Genomic DNA, 13,147 nt, shown 5'->3' with positions numbered 1-13,147 from the left:
CGAAACGAACCACGGGATACTGGGATTGGTGCTAATTAAATTTCTGCCATGGAACGCTGGTTCGCCGTTTTCTTTCAACCAAGCAAAAAGAGCTGGCTACTTGAAACGCAAAGCGCCATCTTGGAGAAATCACGAAGCGCTATATGTGGTACCTGGGAGTTCACCGATGGCCATTCACTTTTTTTGCACTAATGGAAGAATTCTTAGTGCAGCCGAAGATAAGTTGAAGTGACATGGGCGGGACGTGTTTATTAATAATAAGTCGTTTCATGTTTGCGGTGTGTGAGTATTAGGAGATTCCTTCTGGCGGTCTTATTATTTGTTCCGAGGATGTGAATTTGATTGTTTGGGAAAATTATTCGAGATTTTTTGTCGAAGAGTTTTCAGAACATGGAAAGTGGTATCTGACTAGAATTTCTTATAGGTATGTACAGAACAATCTTTGACTTTCCATCAGTGAGCTCCAATGTATGTATATATCGGCTTTTACATTTTTTCCTATAGGTATAAAGATTGGTTGTCATTGATATTGTTTAAAAATAATTAATTGATCTTCAAGTAGTAATATTATTCTCTATTTGAGTAATATTTGTGGCAAGTATCTTCGAAGCAATACGTTAAACGAAAGGTAGTCCAGGGGAAACGAAACAGTCTTACTCAGAACCGAAACGATGTATCGATTCCTCCTTCGCCGATCGCTCTCGACGTGAGATTAATTTTCATGCAACATGTTACGAACGTTCAATGCTTTTAAGATTTACAATGCCAGCTTCAGTTCATAAATTCCGTGCTCGCCGCCTCGAAAAGAGTGTTTCTCATTTTTCTCTTCCGCTTCTCTTCCTCGACGTCGGACGTTCGTGTTTTCATTTTCCTGGATTATCGAGAACTGATCGGATAAGGAAGTTATGAAGGGCGCAGGTGTTCGAGATTAGGAAGCTTCTCACTCTCTTTCACTCTTTTTTCCGTGATACCTTCATAACGTTCGAGAAGAATTCTCGCTTGCGTCAGAAAAGAAAAAGAAAACAAAACGAAACCTTCAGTGAAAAATCCAGCGATTATGTTTCGTAATTCATAATATGATGTAGGTATCTCTCTTATCGGTAGTGATAACGATATCATGATCGTATATTAATATATATTTTCTTTTATATCAAATTCGGATGCAAAATTAAATTACAAGGCAAATTACCTTGCTTGTCTCAAATATCCTTCTGACTCGAATAATCCTGTCTTACCTCATTTTTACAGATCAGTGATAGTAAAAGAGTCATGCTACCGTAAACATATTTCACCTAGTTTCTTTTTCAGATTCGTGTTCGCGATGGCCACGATTCGATTGCAATGAATGAAAATTCCGCGACGAAAGCACGAGTCTGTGTCGCGTTTCCATCGCTCGACCGCGGGTAGTTTAAAATCACGCCCGTTTTCACCAAAGATTGCCGTTAACCGACTTAATTAACTCGCCTTAACGAACTTACAAGTCGGTGTTTACATGTTAACGCGCCATGGAAAGGATTATTATCGCGCTGGACGGAATACCGGCTTGAATCGAGTGAAAAGGAATTGGATAAATAACTCGTAGGGTTTACGAAGTTGATCGAGTAACAGAAATTACTTTCGCTATTAAAATATATGATGTCGTTAAATATTCGATACTTCATGAATATAAAGTCTAAAAATTGCTTTTAGTTTCATGGAAATTGAAATACTTCAAACACTACATTTTTCTCGAGATGATCCGATAAATAAACAAATAAATTCAATACAGAACGGCCAAATAAAATTTGTGGCGAAAATTATTGACAGAGATCTTTAATGTCATATTTTATCGTAGAACTTGTATCAAGTAAGGACGACAGTAACGAGATGAATTAATTCTACGTTATATAATTTAGTAATAGCACGAAAAACATACTTCTTTCCTCTGAAGTTTTTAATTATATTAAACTCTTCGAAGCTTAAATCACAAAAAGCTACATGAAGATTTGTTCCGTAATAAGAATAACAATCTTGATTACAACAGAATATTACGTGGGATTCAAAACGTACTCAGCAATCGTGGAACCGTACAAAGCAAGAAATGTACATTTTCTTAAAATACTGAAAAGAGGCAAAAAGAAGAGATCCAAAAAGGTATAATTCAATTTGTTACTTCTGGTACACAAGCATCCGCAGGAGGGTTATGTAAATTCTATTTGTTCCCGCAGAAACGTCGTGGAAAGAGTGCATTACATTTCATTTATCCCCGTTTAAATTACCGCACGCGAAAGGTATCCCGAGGCGTATTCTCGTTCCCGGAGCGTCGAGCTGGAAGCAATTTTGGAAGTTCTAAAAGGACCGGCAAGAATTTTCTCGTTCGCGTCTCGAAAAGGGGTTCTGGCAACGGTATGCCCGGCGTTATCCTTCGGGGAATTCGAAATGCTTCCCCCTTTTCTCTCGATCCTTCGAAAACCGGGGATCGGTACACCGCGAAATGGCAGTGTTCCTTTGTGCTCGCGAGAAAAGAGAGGCCAAGCCGTTACGTTGTTCCTTCCGCCTAATTCATTTCGTTGAAGCGTGCGCGCGGACAAGAAAAGGGCGAAGAAAGTCGTGAACACGGTCGTATAATGTGTGGAAAATAAGGAGCACGTGCGAATATGAAAGCGCGCCGGAATAAAAAAAAAGAGCGAATAAAACTCGGTCGTACTAGCATAACAGAGAAACCGGCACGAGGTATTCTCGAAGAGGAGCCTTCTACTGCATTCTTTTTTCTTCCTTTTTTTAACTTTTTCTTTCTTTTTTTCTTTCTTCTTTTAAAAACTCTAACGTGTTCTGGTAGTAACCAGCGTTCTAGCGGGAGGTTCTTCGTGAAATTAAATCGGCTAGATCATCGAGTTGCAAATGGTTATTATTGTGCACTCGACCGTCCAGAAAACCGAAACGTCCTCGCGGCATTTAATTGTCCAATTCCGTTGTCGAACCAATGGTATTCCCGATTAAGGAATTCCGCGACAAGGGTAACTACATAAAGTTGCGGTTTAGGATAGTGCGTTTTACTTGTAGAATGGAATGGTATATCTCGTTAACGAGTAAGTTTAATGTTCCTTGGGTTTTTCAGTTTTGCAATTGGGCAAGTGTTATTTCTTCGAATTTCTGTGAGGTGGTTGAAACATAAATCTAAAGGATATTTCTTTGTTTTTATTTTTTTAACTATTAAGGTAGAGGTCCTTGTGTTTTAAATTTCTGAACGTAATTGATTTGAGATCAAGATTTCTTGTATTTCGTTTACTATGCGAATTATTATACTTTAAAGGTGAAATAGTAATACAATCTATTATTATAGTAGTAATTATAGTAGTACAGTCTATTCGTGCCAACAACTCGTATCAAGCAATCATACACAACATAGTTTTACACTATGTTGAATATAACTAAGAATTTTTTTATTTTAGGAAGGCGTGATAATTTATTAATATTACTTCACATGCTTCTCACTTAGATAAAGGACCATAAATACGTCGATAGAGTTTGGAAAGCTACGATAGAATTAAAATGAATGGTTTCTACATATGTAACTACAAGCATATCCTTGTATGCAGTACAAACTTTCCCGTAAATTGACAAACACAAAACTTCCATAAAATTGATGAAAAGCAAATATTTCGAATGTTATAGCGTACAAACCGTCAAGTTCGCAAGTGAAGTGATTTCAAGCGACAATCTTCGTGCAGTTTCTAAATTCAGGGCCAGCATTTTTCTGAGAGTAGAATCCGCTGAACTCAAAATGTTCTTCCCTTAAAAATTAATACAGGATTGTAGCCTCTGTTCCTCCCTCTGGAAATATCTCGGGTGCCAAACGTTGGTAAAATACTGAAAATTTCAATGAAAATTGTCAAAATTGAATTTTCTCAATTTTTGATGCCTCACTGTATAAATCTTAGATACACACAATGCTAGAAATCCTGGTTCACGACTTCAAGTCGTCTCAAATAGCGTGTGCCATTGTCATCCCTTTGCGATATATCAATTGCTTGGAAACTTTTATATCTATTCTGTTCATAATTTCAAGAATCACTTATCCTTTATATAGATCACTTCCTAAATCTGTTGAAATAAAGTGATAAATATATCTTTTTGAAAATTTCAGAACTCACTTTATTATCACTTTTGTTGCAGACAGAAGTTACTAGATTCCTATTTAGAAAATATATAACACATTATCGTCCATAATATTTGGTATTATGTTTAATTTTGAGAAGTTCGTATCGCCATAAATTATCGAAAATTTAGCTCCAAACTTTTACCATTATATATCATTTTTGTAAATTTTCCATCTCGTCAGAAAAAACGGAAAGAGCAGGGACGAAACACTGGTAATGTAAGAACAGATAAAAGCAACCCCTATTTACCGAACGAAAGCATAGTCGAAACTATGTTAATCAAAATGAATCCAAGCGTTTTTAATTTTTCCTTTCGATTAAAAGAACAGTCGCGTAAAAATAGTAATATCATTTTTGTGTTAGTGTTTTAAAACTCAAACTTTCGCGATCAAATGTCAAAAACAACAGTAGAATCGTACTTACACCATACGTTTTGATGCGTCAACAAGCTTTATCGAGCGCATGCAATTCGGAATATAAATCTCTAACATTCAGCAAAGCCAATTACACAACAGAGTGTGTTCGATCGTTGTAGCATTTTCTTGTGTGTGACTGTTCGCATAGGAAAATCCAGTGAAATCGATAAGCGGCTCGGAACGATGCGCGAAAGCTGACGCATATATCGCACGTAGTTATCGGGATGAATGTTAAAGTGGCTAGTTTTTAATAATTCTCAGCGTGAGCTGGCTGCGTTTGAACCTGGAGGAACGAAATGATATCGCGCGAGCCTATATACGTTGCACGTCAAAGAGATGATGATGTGCAAACATTTTAGGGGAAATTTAGTATTATCCTCGCGAGTTCGTAACTTATGTTTCGCATATTAAATCGTGCAAACTAGGTCGTTCTACGACCAGTTCCTCGGCTTTGGTAAATTGTTGATCACCTGCAAAAATATTTTTTTCTTTTTGGTTTAACCGGGTAGTCGAGATAGCAAAACTAACATTTAACATACGACGTTTGTTATAAAAGGTAAGAATATAAATGTCATGAGTTTAAAATATTTCCATTCATTATTTCAATGAGATATCTCTATTTATACCTTCGAATACGGATGAATGTTTGAGAACTGATCTTTCTTTCCTGTCAGACTCTATGAATAATCTTCTTGGTCATTTATCAACGATATTATTGTTGACTTTTTCTAATTACGACTGTTATCTGACCCTCTTCATAACGTCATCCGAAGTCTGGTATAACGCCTCATTGGATTAACCCTTAGCAACGTCAACAAGTCACATGGTTCTTTATTACATCCTTGTCACAGTTGATTACATTTCGTAACGTACACGAAGCTCATAAAAGTTTCATACACGAGTTAGAATATCTCACAATTAGCTACCATAATTGTATTCCAAGAATACTTCACACAGGTACAAATACAGAGATCCAGGACTTTCCACTGTAACAAGGTTGCAAATGTGCAGCGACGAACGCGCGCGAAATACCTAACGAAGGAAGAGGAAGGAAAGTACGAATAGAACGAAGTCGGCGAATAAAAAGAAGAAAGAAAGAAGAAGAGAAAAAAGTTAGCAAAAGGAATAAGAAAAGGAAGGAGGAAACGAAATAGCCGGACTTTGCGCAGAGCATACCGACAGAACCGGTGAAAACTTGTCGTGTCTGATCCCTTCCGCTTTATACGGTGAAACCAGGTCAAGAAAATGCGGCGGAAAAATTCGTCTCTGCCTACGTAGACACGGACAGCTTTTCCTCCGTGGAAGGAGTGGAAACTGGGCCGGCCGCCTCGTTATCGAATACTCACGTTCTATTTTCTCTTTCCGCTGTCGGTGGCACGGGACACGGTCTCGGCGAGCGAGCTGGCATAGCGGAAGAGAAAAAGAAGAAATAGAGTACGGTGGTGGATGCCACGACAGGAGAGACCTTCGGCTCGAAAAATATTCTTGGGTTCTCCTTTGAACACGCCGCGAGAAATTCAAGGAACGAAAGGACGAGCGCGGTGAAGGCAAAAGAGGGCGAAGACGGAAGGCGAAGGTGGCGAGAGGGTTGGTGACGCAAGCCCGGGGTTCTCTCGGTGAACGGGGGTTGGAAAGCAGCGGAAACGGGGGGGAACAGAGGGAAGTCTAACAAGACGTTGCGATTTGAGATAAGCCGGGCGGTTTGCTTATGCCGTGGCTCTCTCTCGTCGAGGCCTTCGCCTAACCCAACAGCTTCATCACGCGCTTGATAAACGAGGCGGCCTGCCAGTGGCTTGAGGGAAATCTAACCGCTCTTCCACTATATCCGACTCATCTGGAGAAACATCGCGCTCATGGCCGATGGTCAGTAAAGTAACCCGGCTGTACGCGTCTAAAACATCGGCAACAACGATGCACACCAACGCGATGCTTCACCTAACGTTAGCTTCAACGTAGTTGTCTACGTAGTAGAGTCCTTGCCAGCAGATATAGTTTTCTTCCTTCATTCGATTTTGAACGTTATAGTTGATTCAGCTTCCTTTCATTGAAGCGTGTGCATACGCGGTTGCATGAGGTTGTACGTTGGGATGCGCACTCGAACGAGTGAATGATGGATCGAACCGGGCCACTGTACATGGAACCAAGCGTGCGCGCTGCTGCAGCACCCAGCGCTGCTACCCCCGCAATGGCCATTCTATCGTTATCGCTGCTAAGATAACGATACAGCTTGAACTCGACGTTTCTTGGCCTACGTCAGCCAAGATAAAGCATGCTCACCTTATATTCCTCTTCCTTTGGCTCGTGCCATTCACCAACCACCCACGTCTCTTTCTTTCTGTTCGATATATGCGCCGCGTAGCCTCGTCTCTTCAGCGCTAGCATTCTTTCGTCTTCCTCGTGACAACGAAAGTGGTTCGTCGAAAAACGAGAGCAATTGAACGACGGTATTGTTATGGCCACGAGAATGCTTTTCTTCCGTCTCGAGTGAAAATCCATATCGCGGCCTTCACGTACGCGGAACTATACACTATCAACCTTCCCTGGCTGAGTTCTTTGATCGGCTTATCGTAGCATCGCTCGCGTGGTTCTCGTAGTCTCCGAAGAAAGACAGGCGTCCATTTCGCATCTTATCACAGCTCCGGGGACGAGGCAGATACTTTCCACCTCTTTCGCCAAAGGCCTACCTATTTTCGTAACCCTTTCTTACCGCGATCGAATCGACATGCCTGCGACGCATCACCTTCGCAGTAGCTTCTCGGTTTCGGTGAAGTGGTAATCGAGAAATCCCTTCAAAAGCGTAAAAATTTAGATCAACGGTGAAAAATGAGATAGAGCTTGTCGTCTGAGTGATCTGCCACGATACCAGTTAATTCTTTAGTTAGAAAGCTATAAAAGGGATTATGAATGTTCCATTTGTTGATGTCTGTGCCCTTCTGTTGGGATTTTATTAAATCGTAATGTGTTTTTTCAGGTATAGGTGAGAAATAAGAAAGGTGGAGAAAGTGGAGGGCAATTTTGCGCGTCTGCTCGAAGAAAATGGTAAGTACTGTATTTTAAAAGTGCTTGCAAGGTGTTTTAGTAGAACTTTAGGATAAATCACAGTTTTTCTTGTTTAAATATAATTATGTGAGATTTAAAGATAATTATGTTGAGAATTGAAATATAATTATACTTTGACATACAATAATCTTAATTTTTCTACACATCTATTGTAAGGCACAGTTAAGGTTCACTTCGAGATAATTAAAATATTCCTGGGAATAGTATTATCCGACTAATTTTTTTCTCGATCAGCAACGTCATCGATTTTTTCGTATTCATGATTTGTCTTTGCCATAATGCATTATGGCAAATTAACATTTTCAAGACATTCACTTTTCTATTGAAAGTGACATCTCACGCACGGCGGAAAGTTGTAATATTCTTCGCGTACTAAAATTAAAAAATTTTCAAATATTCAAATATCTAAATTTTTAAATATTCATACCTTCAACTTTTTAAACTTTTTCCAAACATTTAAATACTCAAATATTCAAACTTTCAAATTCGTATTTTCAAAATCTCATTGATTTCATCTGTGTCTCGGAAGCTAATTAAAAGGATACCATTTCGATCAATTGTATTTCTAATCTGTATTTGTATCACTTGCGTTTAAAAATATTCCTCTCTATTAGTAACAGATCATTCTTCTTTCTAATAACTAACTCAAAGAATCCAATTTTATATCCGTCATTGACTTCTAACCTTGAAGTAACGAACTTCATCACGCTTGAGCATAATACTTAGTGCGTTGAGTGATCATCTACGTGTTCGAAGCTATTTTTCTCCGCTCGTAAAGACCGATAATAAGCCACACACTCATCGACGTGGAACGTTTTAATGAAACTATTATGGCGTTTCACCGGTCACCGATCGTCGGTTCACCGGCGATAAAATAGTTGGCCGTGACGTGTGATCACAGGTCTACACTGGGACTGAAATTCGTCGCTTCCAATAATCGCCTCATTAATCCGTCCCACCGTAACAAATTCGTCTCCGGGTCGCCGTTTCATTTCGCAGCAACCATCACGCTGTTAGAAACGCATCATTCGTGGTCGTGTTTATATCCACTTTTATGCATAAATTTCTCTTTCGCGTCGTTGAACTCAACCGTGTTCATATAGTTAACAGACTCGTTTTCAAACGTTGAAAATTAAAACTTTGTAACTCTTTAGGAAAGTTATACCTTTTTTTTATGTACAACGAAGCTTTTTAATCCAAGTTAGAGAATTCAACTGAAATTTTTATGCGTTGGAAATTAAAATTCATGGCCCTTTAGAAAAATTGTACCCTTGCAAAGTAGTGAGGCTTATTAACAGGGGATAGAGAATGCAATTAAAAAAGGTTTAGGATGTGAAGTAGTAGTATTGTTCAAGTAGACTTACATTAAGTTCTGAAAATTTTTAAAACAGAAAAAAGATTTATATGTATGCGTTTGGGTTAGGTAGGTAAGATGATATCGGAAATAACGAAGAATGGGGCTCTATTATAAATTTATAGATAATTTATTTATACAACTTTATTTTAGTAATCTATTTCAATACATTTTCTCTTTCATTGAGTAGCTTTTCTACAAAGAATATCGGCAGATAAATACAGAGAACATGGCACGATAGTTCCTCGGTCATCATTTCCTCGAATCAGATAAGTGTTTAAAATTTTCGAAATAAGAGCTACTCGTCAGTTTTCCTATTAACAAATTGATAGTTGTTGCGATCATCGAAACGATTATTCTATCCACTACATGAAGTTTAATAGCAGTTCCTATCAGCTAATGTAATTCAACAGTTCCCAATAGGCTTTTTCTCATCAAATTATCTCAACAATTATATCTTACGTTGGAACTATTTCACATTTTATCGCGTCAGTTTTTAAATTCTTGTGCGTCAAAGTGAATTATTAAACTGCCTGGAAACTGTGACAGATGAAAAATATCCTAAAACGTTAAAAAAGTCATATTTCAGCGTATAATATGTGTCCAAAATGTGACACGTGTTTCTTATATTCGACCATGTATTCCAATATCGCAAGATGATAATATAAAATTTTTATTTCAATTTTATCACATTTCCATTTTTCACTCCCACTTTATCGAACCTTAAACATGCAACACTAGCGTGTATTTCTCGCATAGAATACACAGAGAGCGTGCATTGTGTCAGAAGAATATACAGTACTCGAGAAAATTACAACTTCAGTATAATAATTTTTTATGATTAATGTAAGTAGCATTTTATTTAATGGCTAATGCACTTTTATTACCTTTTAGTAACGTTTCAAAAGGAAACAAGTGCGACATTTATCGACTAATTTATAAAATAAATTCAAAAGATTAATTTGCTAATATATAAGATTTACAATTTCCATTTTTCTTTTTACTAAATTAATAAGAGCTACATTAGATTAATTTTTTCAGGCCACGTAAAATAATAAGGATTTTCATTATTTGATACCTATAATATTATTAATATTATTAAAACATATTTCTCATGTTTTAAGTGATTAGATGTGCGAAACATTTAACGGGTTAAAGAGTTGATGAAATATTGAACGACTAGAGATAGAGGCGTGTTTTTTTTTTTGGCGTCGATGGAAATTTCACGAGGCGTTTACGAAATAATCACAGTAAAACCGCATAAATATGAATGAGATTTATAAAGCTACACCGGCTAAACGGCGCGCGTCGTGTTTTCATTACGCGATCTCTCACGACGCGGGACATTCGCGATACTTTCTCGTTCGGTATCCTTCGTCGTTCTGTTTCAACGAGAAAGTCGATACGCGTTTTTGGTGCCCGTTCCGTGACATTTTCATCGCGGTTCATTGTGTCGCTTGTTCATTGCGATCGATACTGAATTCTTTTTTTTTTTTTTAATTTACTTCACGCTCTCGTTTACTTTTTAATCGGCTTTGGCGAGAAACGCGGATAAGCTCGTTTGTTCAATTGCTAACTCCAAAATAACGAACGTTTATCATTTAACGAGGTGAATCAACGAGCTGGAAAGAACCAGGTTTTCAATGAATGCCTAATTTCCCGTATAATTTTATTGAGAAAGAAATTTCGTGAAAAGATTTCCTATAATAGAAATTTGCGCGTTTTCCTGTAGGTTGATAATGAAGTAATTCGTAGAATTTATGGATTTAATAGTGCAAACAAATTTTATGATTTAAACAGTGCATTAAGTTTTCTGTTGTTTTTAGAAATGATGTGAATTATCTTTATTCATAATGTAGAACAGATCTACAATTCAGCACATTTTCAGGTTTCCATTTGAACTTATTTTAGTGTTTATTGAGATTTTTCGGCGTGAATTATGAAATATTTACTATGTATAGCACTATTACGTATAAAACTATTGCTTAACGCTCGAGTAAATAATTTCCTTTCATTCGACCAGTCGTTAACCTCTGCAGTTGAGATTTATTTTATTTATGAAATGGAAATTACGATCGATTATAATTTTTTGTCGAAATGAAAGGAACGACTGCTAATAAGTATTATAAGTAAATTGCTTTGTAGTAGTAGGTAGCAGCGTGATAAAGTTTAATGGCACAGTGATAAGCATAGTAATTTTCAGGTTGTGACTCTTTAAATACACAATTTAAATTCATAATATATGAGTTGATTTTATAAATAGATGACAAGTATTGCTTTCGATCATTAATTTATCACTAATTTATATATTTTAATACTATTCTCGCAACGTTATCGCATGAATTGTGAATATAAATGTTAGATCAAATACGAATTACACAAGCACTACTCTCAATTTTATCCAATCATTTCCCAACGTCATAAGTATATTCCACTATATAGGGTGATCTAAAAATACGAAAGACAAGTAAAATATAAAAACAAAGAAGTATTACACTGTCTTTTCTTGTCTTTCATACGATAAGTTTTGCAATATTAAAGTTAAAGGATCGTTTAAACCAACTATTTCTCGATCCAAGTATCTTCATACTTTTTTTTTGTAGATAATTACAAAAAATGCTTCGAATGACATATAAAAAAATGTATTGTTCAGTTTAAAAAAGTAGAAGTGACATTGAAACTTTTTAACGAAATCAAAATTCGTTTTAAATCCTTGATGTTGCAATTTGTAGTAGTTCGAGAGTTGATCCACTTATACCATACGCAAAACATTTTTTTGACCGACTATCGGAAGTGTCTGAAAAATCGTAAGGACTGTTTTTTAGACCTTATATATACGATGATCTTATTACACCGTTATAAATGTGCACGATGAAGAATACAAATCAATGAAAACCTATAACAGGAATTTACAATTACTAATCTATTATTCTAATTGTTACTAATTTTAACTCTAACGGTAAATGTAGAAGAATTATAATACAGAAGATAATTTTCCAACAGATATACTGACTAATCACAGTTGATTACAATTAAATGTTATTTTATCATGGATTGTGCATCGCTGGCCCAATTCTATGAGAATATTTCATAGCTCGAATCACGAGTATCGACGCGTTCATACCACTGTCCGCCCGATTACCAAGATACCACTGTAATAATATCGTATAGTATATATATATTAAACATATTCGGTATTTTCGCGTGTACGCTGACACGGGCATTTCATGTGGCACGGATATTCACTCAGTTATGTTACGTACCGCGCGTGTCACCTCAAATTTGCGAGACGGCGCGTCTAGCACCCGACAGTTGAGAGAATTCGTTGGAAACGTATGTTCAACAGATACTCCAAGGAAAATTCCACGGGAAGGAAATCGTTTCATAACGTACATGCAGCTATGCGTGCTCTGTGATACAAATGCGGCCGATCTTGCCGCTTACGATTCCAATAGTCAAATTAAACCGAACAACTGACATTTCCTATGGACAGTTTCGGTTCTCCCAACAGAGATTTTCGACTTGTGGACTGCATAATGAGTTGTAACTGCGATTATGCGATCCTTAAGATGCTGCTTATGTAAAAATAATTCGAAAGTATAGAACAAAATTGATATTGAAAATTCAGTAAGTACAGATGCATTTATACAATTCCAGGTCTGCATCTTAGTTCATTTAGCTAAATCCTACGTCTACTTTCTACCTACTTGCGATGGAGCTCAACAAAGACGAGTATATACTAAATTCAATTTACCGGCACACAATAGCTCTTAACGTGTTTTTATTTTTTGTCTTTTATGTATTTCTATTTTCGCTCCAATATTTGTCTATCAAATAAGCCAATCATTCACACACGCTACATCTATACTTCAACACTGAAAATAATAGAATCGCTAGAAAATCAATTTACGCGTGTCCCATTCAACACGGCGAAAACTTTCGAAACGCTCCAAACAATATTTGGGAATAAATCAAAGTTCGTGTCTCGAAATTTCCATATTCACTGAATACGGAGGCAGAACCACATGGTATAGAGCAGATCTTTAATTTAGGAAGCAACGAGGGCGCGAGAACATGGCGACGCGACGCGGCGTGGCGTGGCATGGCGCGGCATGGCGCGTGGAACCCGATAGGCGCCCTAATGGATCGTGATTTACACGATGGATCCGTGCACCGCG

At 37.2% G+C, this 13,147-nt stretch overlaps 1 long non-coding RNA gene across 2 annotated transcripts in view; it reads left to right on the top strand.

Annotated features, from left to right (window-relative positions):
- The window catches only part of LOC117213703, a 91,730-nt gene extending 84,128 nt beyond the window's left edge, over nucleotides 1-7,602 (top strand). For both annotated transcript variants that reach the window (XR_004488705.1, XR_004488706.1), the window contains one exon: nucleotides 7,527-7,602. This is a non-coding gene — a long non-coding RNA (uncharacterized LOC117213703). The remainder of the gene's footprint in view (nucleotides 1-7,526) is intronic.
- Nucleotides 7,603-13,147: the final 5,545 nt, after the last annotated feature.

This window comes from Bombus bifarius, unplaced genomic scaffold, assembly GCF_011952205.1.
Source record: "Bombus bifarius isolate JDL3187 unplaced genomic scaffold, Bbif_JDL3187 scf7180000009125, whole genome shotgun sequence".
Classification (NCBI taxonomy): domain Eukaryota; kingdom Metazoa; phylum Arthropoda; class Insecta; order Hymenoptera; family Apidae; genus Bombus; species Bombus bifarius.
This window is presented reverse-complemented; position numbering and strand designations above follow the sequence as displayed.